The sequence below is a fragment of the Bombus flavifrons genome, chromosome 12 (assembly GCF_040668555.2).
Source record: "Bombus flavifrons isolate JBK064 chromosome 12, iyBomFlav1_principal, whole genome shotgun sequence".
In the NCBI taxonomy this organism is placed as follows: domain Eukaryota; kingdom Metazoa; phylum Arthropoda; class Insecta; order Hymenoptera; family Apidae; genus Bombus; species Bombus flavifrons.
Window position 1 is genome coordinate 3,218,530 of NC_138453.1, and position 16,472 is coordinate 3,235,001.

Below are 16,472 nucleotides of genomic sequence, written 5' to 3' on the forward strand. Positions count from 1 at the left end.
TGAAACGATTATAAGCTAAACTGAATACCAAAGCGTTGACTTTGAACGCTGTTGTACCTACAAGCTGCAACCAAGATTCAAGTTCTCACGAGGAGTCTGGAAAATGGTTAAATTATTAATAATTATTCACAATCTAAATTGCTAAATCTAAATTGCAATATTTACTCTTGTGATAGGAAGAAGAGTAGCTTACTCTGTGCTAAATAAAATTTGCAATTATCAATTGAATTTAATTTAATATAATTCTTACTTTAAATGTGTGAAGATCAAACGATACTCGGATATCTTGGAAGTCACCTTCCCTCGTACGAAATTGTTGAAAATTTTAAACTGAAATTAAATGAGTTTTATGCTTCTGGCTTAATCGATTGATTATACTTTATGCGGGATTCGTAAATTTACGGATTCACTGTGGCGGATTTCATGACTTCATGATCAATTCATGACGCAATTCACAGAATTACTTAGTACGGTTTCTGTAGTGAAAGGGTTAATAGACTGCGGATTTTTATGTGTTCTTATACTTTTATGAACATAAGTAAGGAAATGGAACCTAAATAGAAATTTGTTTCATTTACTAGATATTATATTATAATAAATATTTTTATATACATTATTCTATTATTATATTATATGCTGCTTCGAATTTGACTATGGTGAGTAAAACTCAGCGTTCGGCAATGCGTTCGGATCATTGTCACAAAAAGAATCACTATTTCGAATTTATCCGTTGAGGGTGATGAGTTTTAAATGTATGTATTGGGTGCATTTTTGTACCTTCAAATTCCCAATAAATGCATAAAAGTTCGTGGTCTATCTCTTAATTATATAATTAAAAAGAAGTTTTGATTTTGAAAATATCGTAAGCACAAGGTAAAACACAATTAATTTATTCAGAATTAAGGAGCGTAATAAATCGTGAAAATTGCATGAATGTGAGAGAATGAGAATGACAATGAATGAGAATGTGTTACTAAAACAATTAATCTCTAAATTTGCTTCATAAATATGACGCCCCGAATTAAAATAGGAGAACGTTATTCTTCTAAAGTGTATCGCTTACTAAGCTACCTTCTTTAACTATAGAAGCCTTTTATTTTTCTCAGGTCAGGGTTTCACATAAATTGATTCCATGATTGTTGTGCTGTAAGCAAATGTTTTGCTAAGCATTGGAAAAGAAAATCTTACGCATACGTAGATTTTGCGTATACCATTTAAAACATCCGAGGGTCGATACACATGATCAAACGCGTGAATCTACTACGACGCTTAAGATGTATATGAGAGATTTCAAGAAAAAATAGATAACTGTCACGTCCCGCGCGATCCGTAGAGCGAAAGTGAAATTGGTAATTTCTTTCAAATCAAGGTAATTTAAAACGTTTATTTGAAACCGTGTTTACAGTATTTGAAGTGAAAGGCAGTTAAAGCCGCTAAAAGCTTTACCTTACGAAAACTTATTTAACTATGTTTTTATATTTACCTAATTATGTTTTTATAACGATATTAAGACAATTTAAATTGTAAACAAAGTCAGCAGTTGAACAAACGTTGGCGATCTTCCCAAACATTTTCAAAAGAAAGACCCCGACGTTTTTTCATCTCCGACAGACATAAATAAATGTAGCGACTCAGAGAAATCAAAATACAATAATTACCGTTCGTCTATCGAGTATACAATAATTACCGGTCGTCTATCGAATATTAATTAATTAATTACCATTCGTCAACTGAATAATTACCATTGTCTATCGAAGAGTTAGTTATCATTTTGTCAACCGAAGAATCATCATTTTGTCAGCCGAAAAATTACCATTTTGTCAATCGAAGAATTTTATATCCGTCAGTCTGTCAGTCAATTGTCAATATCGAAATCAAGTAAGATCTGAATAAATCATTACATATTAATTTACTTTCGAACAACTTTAATCCTCTCCCGTGCCAGTATTCCTGCACATAGCAGGTTAAAAGTGGAGCTTATTACCAGTTGCATTAAACGTCAGTTAACGCTACCTTCTCGTCGGCAAATAAATAGAACGTAACAGTAACAAAGTTTTTAATCTGAAGAAACCGTGTTTATAATTAAATTTTTACATTTTTCTTTAAGCTAATTTTTGACAAAGATGTATCAAGATAGTGGCATACCTTATAAAATTTTGTATCAAAATAATTACGAAGCTAGTTATTTTTGTAACATGTTAGTGATTCAAACACTAGTTTTCTTTTTATATAAAGAAATCAGTTGCTCTTTTATACACAGAAATTACTTCCTTTTTTCAAATTCGAAAATGTTTCATTGTTTGAATAGAAAATTACTAATTTGTAACTTTTATTACAAAACAACCCATAAAAGATAAAGCTGCACTAACTCGTGCCATTATTCCAAAAAATTCAAATAACTCGCATATTTTTTTCCAAAATTCCTGGCTACCTCAAAGCGCCCGATAATTGATGAATATAATTTAAATACTTGTGGAGAGTTACCCCTATTAATTACCGAACGAATATACAGTGTATTGGGAATTTTTTTCTACATATTGATTGCACGATTACTTCTCGGGTTGGCTTTCAGCTTAGTGATTAATCATAAGACACGTAGTGAGCCGGCTGCGAATTAACCGTGTGGTTAATACCCGCCTCAATAATTAAATATCAAGCCTTATGCTGACGAACGTGGTTGAACGGTCGAGTAATATCGAACTGTTCGACTTGAGAGATACTTCCAGCCAATAATTGGAATGAATTAATGACTCGTGAATCATATTTCCCATCGGATGCAAAATATTTTTCACAATCTTCGTTTAATCAAAGTACAAAGCTTTATGGGATACTAGGATCTTATAATTACAAAGCGTAATGTATCGATCGAAATGCATATATGTTCGAAAGGAAAGACAATTTTTTAATGTTATTGGTTCGTTTCTAAAATTGATTCGCGTTGTTCCAATTATTTATTTTTATCGTACGATTTGTATTCTTTGCGATATTCTTTGAGATCCAACGTGTACATTCAGCAAGCGTTCGTATATCTTCCTTCGTGAGAGGTTCTTAATGAGTATGCCACCAATTGATGATCCTTAATTTACTTTCGAGATACTGACTCGTGCAACGTCGCGGAACTTTCGCTGCATAATTAATAAACTCTGCTGCATTCTAATTGTCGATCAATTAATCACGTGCTCCGGGTTTGGTGAAGTGCTATCGGTGTTTTACATTTTGGGAATAAATCGACGAATGTTTATTGTTAATTTATATTTTTTCGTCGCACATATTATTTTGATATTCATAGCGTTAGAGAATGTCGGACTTGAGAAGTTTCGAGGTTATATTTAATCGAACGTTACTGTTATTAGAGACAATTGATGGTAGCCAAGGGCCGCCAGATCTTCGATTTTCTCGCCATTCCCGTGTTTGTAGCCATACGACTTGTGCAAGACATATCGTAGTTAGTATTTGTAAGGAATGTAGCTAATAATGTCATGTACAATTCAACTCTACGATTTTATTACTTTTACGCAATATTTTTTCCTACGCAACACATACTATTTTTATAGTTTCATATATCACAATCATAATATATGTAATAATATGAAAAAATAATACATGTATAGTGAATGATCTTATAATTGACAGTAAATTATAACTATAAGGAGTACATTGATAGAGGGTAGAATATAACGAAGAACAAAGAGAGACCTGTAATTAAATCTATGCCTTTCTTGATTATTCTGAATGAAGTATTTAGTCTAATACCAAGTATTATCCAACAAAGTCCAACAAAGTACATATTGTAAACCAGACTTCGCAATATATAAACTAACAACCATAACTTCAGTAAAATAAAAGATCCCCAAAACATCACTAGCAATGGTAGAGAAAAAGAAAGAAATGTCTCTTGCGGTTGGAGAAAAAATTACTCAGAGAAAAAAATCTTCGAAAGAGAACATTGTCGGCGAAGAAACGGGAAGGTTCCACTTGACTACCTTCCCAGGAGAAGTCTTTTGAGAAACCGAAGAGACCATCGTTCGTCTTCACGGTCTTCGTCGTTTTTTGCGCCGGCTTAATTCTCATCCTTCGGTGTTGCCTCGAAAGCGAAGCACGGATAATTTTAGCGAGTCACCGCGTGATGATACTCGTCCGTGTTTCTCACGTACTGCCTCCGATGATAGCACCACGTGGTGGTCATTAAAGCCTTGCGAAAGACGCGGAACGCGAGGACAGCCTCTTCTGAAAAGAGAAATATAATCCTGCTGCTGTTGCTTGTTTAAACTAACGAGACATAATCACTTTCCTGTGATTCGTGGGAAAATTTAGTCCCGGTATATACTAAATACTAAATGCGTATTCGGACAAAAATAAATGGAGAGATAATGGAAATGGGTGTGGATAAGGATATCAATAAGATATCAATTGAATACTGCTTGTTTACACAAAAGAGTAAATATTTTTTATTCAATTTCAATTAGTTAATAAATATTCTATGTATTACAAGGATATATGTATATTAACAGCGACGCGTCTTCGTTATAATGTCAGATAATTCGCTGCTATTTACCGTAATTTATGACTGGACCTTTGGCTTGGTAAGGACTTCGGCAGGATGCTCGAGCGAATGTTTGGGAAGTCGATAACCAGCGATTCAAATTCGGTTCGACGCCGAGCTATGAAATATAGATGATATCGACTGTTTAGACTATTTAGACTATACATGAGGTAGTTTATTGATGACAAATGACCCGACGTTGCATTGTCAAAGACTAAAGACTTTGTCTAAACTGAAAAAGTTCACAGAGTGGGGAAGGTAGTGATGTCGTTTGGTAAGGGGACTATGCAGACTCGAAAACTACAAGTTTGCATCAATTCGGATCATAACCATTGTAATCCTTGAAACATCAGCTTTCGATCGACGTATCACACTTGCTCCTATTCATTGTCTGAAAAGAAGATTACTGCGAATATTATGTCGTAATGAAATTACGAGTTTGTAAAATTGACGTCTGATGGAAGAATAAATTTTGGATATTTTTCACTTTCGAATGGAACTTGCAAATGATAAATATTATTTCGAAAGATTCTTATTTTTTCATATTGGGAACTACAAGTATTACGTAATAATAAGTATTACGTATATTACGTATAAGTATTATTTAAATAAAAAATAAACTTAATTCGCGCGTGGACGTCGTACAAATTCGTCACGCATTCAACGATAAATACAGATGCGTGAACGAGACTTGCTCCGGGATGTTCCACAAGTGCTTCAAACTTGCAGATTCATCGCAATAATCATTACCAGTGGCAATGCATCTCGTCGAACAGAACATCACATTTCTCGAAGAAACGCCCGCATCAAACTAATCCTAAATTATTTTTGTACATTGCGTCTCAAGGTTTGATAATATTATTTACACAAGGTTCATTGTATCAGTACACTTTTTGTAATTTTAAAATATTATCACACAGTCAATCTGAAAATTCTTCACAAAGATTCTCCATAATTCTTCTTCTACAGAATCATTATAAAATTACGTATTTCACTTAAATTAACGTATCAAGTAGCCAATTAATGTAGCGACAGTATGTCGTCTGAATTATTCTTTCTTCAAACGCGCATATTTGTTGAGACGTTTGGATGTAAATTATAAGTTATTGATCTACTATAACTGCATCAAGCATACAGGTCAGGGTCTGCAATTAGTAGTAAGAATCATGCTACCATGCATATTTATGACATATGAATTTACCATATATATATATATATATAGGTATTCCATGTTGAAGAAAAATTGACTTTACATTTGTTGATAAAAGTAGAGGCAAATAATAATAGTAGGTGATACATACAAGCAATAATAATAAAAGGATACAGATAAATAATAAATTTCGCCAGTAAGAAAACAACGTGAGAAGGTAAAACGAAGAATTTCAATGAAAATCGAGAACAGCAAACGTGTAATATCAGAGATATCAAGGAAGAAAGATGAAATTCACCCAAGCGAAATACCATAGAATTCCAAGGCGTTCTTCAACCACGATTCCTCTTCAGGAATTTCCAGGATATGGATTGAGGTGGAGCTATTATACAAAGTTATGTATGAAGATTACAAGAGAGGACACGATAATTCAAATTTCCTATTTCTCACAACGAAATAATTTATTAATTTGTTACGTTGTCAATCTTATCAAAATTGTTTTTATTTTATTTTGTTCCTAAATATGTGTTTTTTTCCATATTCTTCAAAGTTATAACATCAGAATAACGCCGATAAATATTAAAATATTGCTTGTCTTAACAATTATGTCTTCGGTTTTCACAAAACTTGCTATTACTTATCAATTATTTAGAAGAGTTGTAATATCTTTGAACCTAACAGGTTGTTTTCCTTTTCAATTAAGCCATGTTAAAACCTTCCTATTTTAATCATAAAGTAACATAAAAATTCTGAGAATCAGTAGAAATGTACTTACTTATCATATTCTACTTCTGTAACTCTCACGTGCTGATATTTTTTCTTATAATTTTTATTGCGCGCCTTAGACTAATGAAGCTTTGCAAATTTCAACATTATTATCTGGAAACTCATAATCATTTCCATATACACATCCAGCAGAGGATTCTATACACGAAGAAACGAGTGTCAAGCCTATCCACTGACGGAGACGAGGGAAAAAAATGGCGTTTCGTCAAGGACACGAGTCTGTCCCTCGGGAAGGGTAAATTACTGCCGTGGGCGAGGACCTTTCATAAAGCACTGCGCAAATTAAGTAGCCAAGGAAAAGGGGGAATATCGTCATTATACATATATACATATATAGGAAGCGAAAGGAAATGCAGCGAGAGCCACGTCGAGGGCCACTCGTAATTTTTATGGAAATTATTATCACCGGTAGGAGGTAGGCTAGAAGTATCGTAAATTACGCCGGGTCGCGAGCTTTACCTCGTCTAATTATTATTTGGCAATTAAACTTTACTCTTTACTGCGTGTGCACGCCTCCATGGATTCTCTTTCTCTCTCTCGCTCTTGAGTTCTGCCGTTCGAACTTAGGCATCCGGTATCGTAAAAGGCCAAAGAAAGATGGTCGTTATGAACGTTCGAAGACAGTGAACGTCCTGCTTCTTGTCGAAGGATATCGGTGATCAGCCTTTATGGCGTCTCTGTATCGTTGAGATTTAATATGGTGTTTCGTAAAAATTGAATGGTTTAACGAATCGCCGTGTATTCTATTACACGATGGACAATGTTGAAGTTGAGAAACAGTGTGTGTCCAAAAGCTGTTTTCAACAGACGGATGTACAATTTATGTTTTCTGTTCGAAATATATGGCTTGAAGTTCTAAATTTTCATTTATGGGATAAGTTTCAATTGCAAAGGATAATATAGTTACCTATGTTAAAGGAAGGCTAGAGTGGAAGAAACTTTTATACTTTTATTTGAAATTTTGATTAGAATGAAATTAACTGATGTCGTTAACACTTGATTCGATTGACTTATATTTATTAACCTTCTGCCTTAATCAACCAAGTTAACTTGACCTGATTCCCATTTTTTCGTATTTCTATGTACTCTCCAAAATATCAATGCAATAATTTTCTACATAATAAAAATAACATCAAGATATTTTGTATGTTTCTTTATTCATATTTGCAAAATGGGAATAAAAAAGAAACTAAAAGGATTGTGTATTCCGTGTTTCAAAATCTACCACACTGCGTAATTATTACAAAAGGTACTTGTAAAATATGACTTTTTTAGATTTTTTATCGTGCATGGAAGTATTTTAGAACATAAAAGAATTATACATTTTGTCGACCGGAAGTCATAATTTTATTAGTTAAGGGGTTAAAGAAAATTTTCAGGGATGAAAGTTAAGAAGGCAGAGGCTTAACATACAGTCTCGATTCCACTGAAGCAACATCGAACAAGTATCTTATTGCTGATCCTGTTTTTTAAAAAAATCACCGTTAGTTGTCGAATGTTGCTTCAGTATAAAGCAAAATGTCTCTATAGATTGCTATTTTTTGAAAATGTTTCGAACTTGAAAATACGGAGATTAAAGGAGACAAAAAGTTGTCCGATGTTGTTTCGACGGAGACGAGACTTATGATTGAAAACATTTTCAATCCAACTTAAGCTTGTTCGTGAAGCATATCCCAATAATTTTGATATTCTTGAATATTAACGTTTCATTTGCCATTCATTTCAATGAAGCATCAATCATTCATCCATATATGTACACGAAGTAAAACGATGCAAAGACAAAAACCACCAACTTGGGAATTTTCAAGGCAGATTCAATCAGCGAGGAACAAGATAGTCCATAAATCCAAAAGAACAGATTCGAATTACCGTATAATCATTCCCGAGGCTCAAATTAATACGTGCTAGCGACTAACGGAGTTTTCGCTCGAAATACTGAAAGTTCCGATAGCGCAGGTAAACGTTTAATTATTTTCCGCCGTGGTATCATAATTACCCCTTCCATTGGTCGCTGTTTTCACGACTCTCCCGATGGAATTTTCTCCAGCTACGGTGGACGTCGCGAACAAGGAATAATATCTAAATTAACGCACGACAGGGCTCGCGTAGAATTATCCGATTAACGTCAGCGTGGCTCGCTGAATAGTATCAACCGAATACTATAGAGGGTGGTCCGTAATTCATGATAAAAGTGGGGTCAGGAAAGCTCACTGGTTCAAAGTAAGACGAAAATCAAGAATACCAAAATTGCGTCGAAGACTTCGTTTTTGTGGAAATCGAGTTTGAAAATTTGTGAGGTACACGTGAACTTGATCACGAAATGACAAGAAATTATTCTATATGTCAAAATAAGATGAAAATGAAGCATAAAATTCTGTTATTTAAGGCACCGTTTTGAAGAAAATGGGATTTGAACACCTGCGTTAGTCAAGAATTAGTCCGGTATGCAGGTACTAGGCAAATTCTCTGAAATTGATTTTTTCGAAAATGAGGTCTCAGGCGAGAAGGTTTTGTTTTACATTTCCCACTCATTTTCACATGTACAATAACATCCTATCGATTATCTATTCCTATCTAACTGAGAATTAAGCAAATTTACGTATACTTTGTAAAGTAATATTGTTATTCTTGATTTTCGTCTTATTTTGAACCATAGAATCTCCCTGATCCCATGTGAATCATCAATTACGGATCACCCTATATATTTTACAAGCGTTAGCGTTCCGCCATGTTGCTCGACGTTATTAAGCAATCCATGTTCCTTCGTGTATTTACGTTTACTTTTTTTCCATTACGTTTCTTTTCCTTCGACAAAATAAATTCGAAGATTACACGGGACCGCGCACCGCTTAATAGATGTTGCATATAATTATCCAATTAGCATCTGTGTTCTCGACGGCGTAACACCGGCAAATTGTCGTTTAACACGGAGAGGAAGGTAGGACCGTGACGACGAGGAACCGAACATCGTTGTAAGTCGGTAGTGTTTTCACGTATCATGGCCTTGAAGATGCCATAGCCTTATAGCCATAGTGTCGGGCTTATCTTTGGTAAACTGCCCTGTGTTCTGCTCTCGCGATGTTGCTTCTATATTAGCTCAGTATAGAGCAATTGCCGATGCATTATCGTTGCAGGTTAAAACCTTCTAGATTTCGTGTTCTGAAAAGAATGTGCTGATTTTTAGATACGTAGTTGCAATGTAGGTATTGTGATAATTACTCTGTAGGAAGAGTGGTAAAGAACTGTGAAAATAATGGAGCGTGAAAAATTTTTTTGTTGAGAGGAGTCCGAGACTTTATTGTGATGCGTAAATGGCAAAAGATTGTTCAGTATGAAACAAAATTCTTTTTCAAATATGTTTATTATTGAATAAGCGTTTTCAAACATTAGATGCATGGAAAAGATATACATAATAGCCTGTGGAAGGTTTTAGGATTTTTCTTAAAAATGTAGTTATAGTTGCAAAAAAGCAACATCGTAGAGTTACGTTTTTACAGAAATTACAAAAAATCTCCGGTGTTTATTACCTACTTGTTTTGTCAATTTAAGTGGTGAAAAGAAGTGATTAACAATGGAACTTGCTTTTTTACCTTACGAACCAAATTTTACACAGAAAATTAAGCCCATGCCCATGCCTGTGTGAGACACGACCATAATCAACTAAACGCTTTCGTACTAAAAACATAATCACGTTTTCGTATTTGATATAATCGTTTGTTTTATTTGCACAAAAGGCGTAGATGTATAACAAGTAAAGCAATGCTATTCTTATATTTCTAAAGTCACACATACTCCTTCCAATGGTGATTGCGGAAATATCTATCATGAATGTGGCTACGTTAATCAAATGCTACTATAAGAACGAAAACTGACAAAATAAAGGAATTTTACATTTTTATATATGATACTAACAATGCTATATATAGAATATAAATAATACTGATATACTAGATATTTACGCATTCAAGAAAATATTCTCCCAACAATGTTTATAAAAATGTTTGCTTTCTTTCAGATCCTGGTTTGTGTTTTGTACTTTGTTATATTAATAATATAAGATATGACATTAGAGTTACAAGATAATATATTATATAGCCAAAAAACAATGCAAAGCTAAAACCAAAATCGTGCATTTCTGACCGGTAAGACCAAAGAAAACTCCAAGTTAAGGGGTTACTAAGCTCTTCGACACCCCATCTTTCCTAAAGAAGAAAAAGGAAAATTCGTTTCAAGCAAGCGTTACGCTTTCAACGAGAGAAAAAGGACGACGCAGAAAGGAGTAACACGACGCGACGACGTTCCTAATCTCTTTGAAAAACATCTCCTTAAGCCGCGAAGCACGTGTCGGCGCGAACGACGTCAGACAGACGTGTACTCACCGTTCGATTTTCGTTCAGCTCTCTTTTCTACCATTGCCATTAACCAGCCTGCGCATTCGGTTTACCTCGTCAGGTAATAATGACACTGGTAAACGTAGGAACGCGTGTGCTGAGGAGCGGTGCGCGCGTGACCGGACTGAGCAAATTTGCTTTGGCCGCTTTCGTGCCCGAAGGATTCATCGAGCGTCCAATGTAAATTAACGAGAGCCAGGCCTCGAGGGAACAACCTGGAAATCCCGAGAAAAATCCGGCTCGTGCTGTGCCGAATCAACGTCAACAGAATTATCGCTTTTTAAAAGCAATTAGTGGCCGACGTTGCGTCAGATTGACAGTTAAAGATGGACTTTTTTGCATTGGACGATTGATACTTCTTCTCGGTTGTCCTTTTTTTAAATGTATGTTGTATATATATGTAAGTAGGATTTATGTAAGATTTTTACATTCTTGATTTGGGGGCAGATTCACTGTATCGATGACTAAAAGTGCGTTTTTGAAGACATTTTTTAGAAACGTTGAATATTGTAAAGTCCTAGAAAGGTATAAAGATGAATTGAGGACAGTGGACGCGGTTTCTGACAAGGTAGGTAGGAAATTTTTGTGTGACGCAAGGGAAAGCACTGAAAAGGGGAAGGTATTAAAAAATATTCGATATATTGGATTGCAAAAATTATCAATTAAAAATCTCGTGTATCTTCTTAATAATTATTTGAAACTAAATCATTAGAAGAAGACATTAAAATATATAATATATATACTTCTTAATATGTATAATATTATATTATACTTCCGCAATTAGCACGGTAGATTGATAAAACTTTCACTTGAAATGCAATTGGAAACGATAAAAACAACGTTAAATTACAAAACTTGTTTTGCCAATGAAGTATTTACCCCGTGCTCGCTTGCGTTAACGTCGATCGATCAAAACTGAGAAAAAATACATGGCAGCGTATTAAAAATGGTGTTTGCGTGGTTCTGAGTCAGCGTAAAAGCCGCGTGTCGGCTGATCGTCCGCGTTGTCCCGTATTAGCGCAATCTTTGACGAGGTTCGCGTCGACTCACCGATATATCTGCGTGCCTTATCTCGATTCCTCGACAGGCTCGCGTGTTACGCACGTTTACGACGAAGATCGAGAGCTAGGAGAAATAAAACGAGCTTTCTTATCGTTGTACCGTGTCCGCAACGCCGGCTTTATTAGCGCGACGATAACCCGCGGGGCCTGTTGTCATTTAATGGCTTAACGAGCCTGGATTTGCACCGATATACTCGAATGACTGTTCGTTCCTTTGTAAGTACACTAAACGCTTCGAACGAACAAATTTCATTTTCCTCTACAGAATTTTAGATTATCGTGGTAACCGTGAAATATTATAACGAATCGATGGTGAAATTACCCGTAGAATTATTGTTAAAGTTTGAAGATTAGGTTTGAGTTTATATTTTGAATTGTTTAGAGAGAAAATTTTTTTAGCTTAGAATTAACAAATTTAGGTTGGCACTTTGGATACTTTTCGACGCGACGATTATTACGAAATATCACCCACTTTCTAAAAAATTCCCACAGTTACATTTGATATTTCTTTTTACCATTCCTTGTTACGCGATATTTGATACTTCCACGAGAGAAATATTTATTATTTGATTTTTGACTTAATTGCATTTAAAATATGTTGTTATTTATGTAAAAATGAGAAAAATTCCATAATCTTCCATAATATTCCATAATTTTTCAGTAAGGGATATCGATGGCTTACTGCACGAACATTGCCCACATTTTGAGAAAATTAACTTTTTATATAGAACACGTAATTTCTAACTGTTACTTTAGGTCGTGTTTACAAATCAAATTTATATCTACTTGATAAATGTCATCAAAAACATATTTTTGTTTACCATATTTAGTGTATATCGAAATATCTTCAAGAACCATCAATGACATTTGTAATTTTATGTTGATAAAAAAAGTCAATGCAAAAATTCGCAATCACTTTTATAATAGCATCGATAAAGATAAGTACAATGCAAAAAGTATTTATTTAATTGTTAAGTACTATTGAACCTTTACAACTGTTTCTCTCGAAAACGCTAAAAGTGGACATAAAATATTTGTGCATGTAAATGTTAAAAAGAAATATGGAAAAGATCATCTAATCGTGATCATTTGAATGGAAAGTTGACTCCACATAAATCGTATGTATAAAATCAAGGAACTCGAACATCCTGTATTCCAAGTTACGAGACAGAAATTCGCTGCAACACGCAATAAACAGCTGTTTGCTTGAATCTGAAGCGCGCATGCGAGTCGTCTTGAAAAGTAATTCGCGGCACGTTTGGCCACGTGCCCGTGAACGTGAATAACGTGATCGTTCGATACACAGAGAATGTTTGGCTGCGGGATTCTATTCGTGGAAATTTATAATTTATAATGCATGGTTAGGCTTCCCTCTTTCTCTCCCTGTTCCCGTCTTTCTTCTAGTCGGAGGCCGATAAAACACGAGTCTCTGTGAAAGGAAATCACCCGCCGTTCGTCTTTGTGGTCGACAGAAATCCGTCGAGCGTCTCGTGATCCGCGTCCAAGTTCCACGGTCTGGACCACGACCTCTTGCGACAGGCTTCACAGGGGAGATCGAGGCAATTAAATCGATAACGATTAACGACTAACGACTGTAGCTGTTCTCGTTCCGTCTGCGTTTCTGCGTTATCGATATTGCTCGCTTTCGATGGCACATGACACCCTCCGCGGACTTTGAACACCACGGAGCCTGCGGAGAGTCTTCATCAATCGCGTTTTTCTTCCATGCCGCTTCCACTCAATTTCTTGGAGAACTTTGCCGCGTCGGTAGTGTCAATGATTGCGTGAGTAATGCTCGGGGAAATTCTCTGATAGTCTCAACAAACTTTGACAAAGATACTTGGCGTTGAATAAATTATGGTCTTTTGGATCTATTGAAAAATGCCGGGGAATAATGGTAAATTTCCAGAGTAAAATAGATAATGATTCTTAGAATGGTTTGTAAATTGATTGGTACTGACGTTGAAAATCTTTGGGTATTGGTTTAAGTTGACTCGTCCATTTCAGAATGAATTATGACTATGCTTTTTTGGGTGTGTTAGTAGATATTGAGGATTGGTGATAAATTTCCAGAGAAGAATAGGAGATGATTCTCGAATTCGCCAATTGATTATTTGATAAAGTGGATGAAGGAAATAATTCATTTATTGGCTATGTGTGGATCTTGAAATAGGTTTATTATTAGATAACATAGTTGCGATTATTATTGATTTTATTGGTAAATGTAAAATGTATCGGGTCGTAATCGGCGATTCAATGTGAATTTTCTGTACGATATTTATCGAGATATTACAAGTAAGTTCGGTCGATATACCGGACAAATCTTTCCGACAAAATATTAATGTTGATATTCACATCTATATCGTCTTGAATGAAAAGAAACTCTTCCAAAATTAGTTCATCACTACGTCCCGCGTTAGTTACGTAACGATCGTACGTTACTTAACGTAAATAGTAACCTCAAGAAAGAAATTATGCAAAACATACTGTCATTTAACGGTAAAATCATCAAGCTCACAATATGCAATAATTACATATCACCACAAGAACAACATCGATATTTCTTATTTGAATGAATAAGATAATCCACAGTGCGCATTACCATTTTTAATCTTTGCTCGTATTCTTGTTTAGCCGCTTATATCTAACTACTTTTATTTTCATTTTTCGCTCTGCGCAAAATTCTTATCTCCACTCTGTGACATAATGCGAATCCTTCGTTTATTCAAAAATAAATAGAGAATATAGATAAGTTTAGGTACGCTAATTTTTACTTAATTTCATAATATTTTCCCCTTTCCCCAAAATATTTAATACGTTTTTTTTATCGATTATTTTCCACATAGAAAAGGTAAAAACTGTTCTTAATGGATATACAAAGTCGCAAACGAATTTCAAGAGTCACATTTCTTTAATTTAAATATATTGTTAGCTGTATTTAAATAATACATACATGTATTATTTAAAATTCCTCTTTTAAATTTCCTCTTATTAAATATTTATAGATTTTTAATTCTTCGTTACTAACACTTTAGAACAGTGAACGAATGAAACTCAGAGTTCAAAAACATGGTCAGAGACGTTCGTATGTAAGATCTGTAACGCGGTTCGGACGTAAAACGATATTCGAAGAAACGTCGTAAAATTTCTGATATCGGTTTGAAACTTGTGACTCGGTCAAAATATTTGCGAAAATTTGTGAGTCGAAGTAGACATCTGGTTTGCTCGTTGCGATAACAGGGAGTCAATGATCCCGATTGGTCGGCGAGCCAGACAGTTCGAACTGGTTATCGTTTCTGGAGCACCGTTATCGTCGGTCGCCAGTTCTTTGACGGATGTCAAGCGCCTCGTTACCTGCCATTTCGTTTCTTCGCTCCGACACGGACGTAAATGAGCATCGTCTAGACGAGAGTCCGCATAAAAACCGCGGGTAATTGCCTGGAAAATAATTTCTAGACTACGAGCGAGCGCGACACAGAAATTTCCATCGATTCCGCGCTGCAGAAAAAAAGCTCTATCGATTATTATTAACTCGGAACACGGACGAGTCAAGCAATTCGTTATTTCTTACGTTGGAGAAAGGAACTTGATCCACCCTGTTTTTCCGTTTAAGGGATAGCTGTACAAATTCTTTAGTTTAACTTTTTATTTTAAATTCTCTATTTTAAGTTTTGCGTTGTATCTATTATCTATGAAATTTTGTAATCTTGTTACGTTCATTGAAAATCTGTCGATACAAGCTTGATGTCGTAACAAAGAAATGAACCAGAGTAGAGTTTAGAAAATCGATTATCTTCTGCTAAATATTCTTTTTTCTTCGAAGGATTCCAACAAAATTACATTCGAAAAAAATATAACATATATCGAAACTTGCGCTGAAACTTTTCCATATGCGAAGTGCAATACGTAATTCGCATGATATAACAAAGAGGTTATTTATCGATTCTACAAATGATTATACGTGACTAGGACATAGCAGTCGTCGAAATTGTTACATCAGATTGTTTTACCATGAAATCGCACGCAATCTTTGAAGAACTTAAATGTTACGTCTACAAAGCATTTAACTACAATATAACGTAGCAGTATTGAAACTAATTATTGTTATCCAACGGTGATCATTTTCAAGGAATGCATTAACATATTGAAATGCATGAACATATTCAAATAGACAACATATACAAATAGAGTAATCATTAGAGTTTTCTTAAAATTCTTTCGTTCTTTTAAATTATTATATTATAGACATGCAGGCTTATTACTGCTTACATATATTCAAATCGTCTTCCCTCAAAGAAATTACAATCATTATCAATACGATTCTATTGCTTGATCATCTAATCAAGAAGCCTTAATAATATCGTCAGTAACTATAGCCTGTTGGTCATCTTTCTTGAAGCAATCGACACTGTGCAGTTCCAATAAGCCATTATGAGTCATGAGCGATTTTAAAACTTTCGTTGTATAATTACTTACTTGAAATATCAAGATACGAACATTTTTCTGTCATCCGCGTGAAAATTTTGAGGAAGAACTAAAAT

The 16,472-nt window shown here is 34.8% G+C and overlaps 1 protein-coding gene and 1 long non-coding RNA gene across 2 annotated transcripts in view; one reads left to right on the forward strand and one right to left on the reverse strand.

Moving 5' to 3' along the window:
* Window positions 1-16,472, forward strand: part of LOC138185488 (uncharacterized) — a 184,970-nt gene that overhangs the window by 105,660 nt on the left and 62,838 nt on the right. The window lies entirely within an intron of this gene.
* On the reverse strand, window positions 8,801-11,876 carry LOC138185533 (uncharacterized). The gene is made up of 3 exons (XR_011174644.1): window positions 11,750-11,876; window positions 10,859-11,387; window positions 8,801-9,638 (listed from the first exon to the last, which is right to left on the reverse strand). It is a non-coding gene; the product is annotated as an uncharacterized LOC138185533 (long non-coding RNA).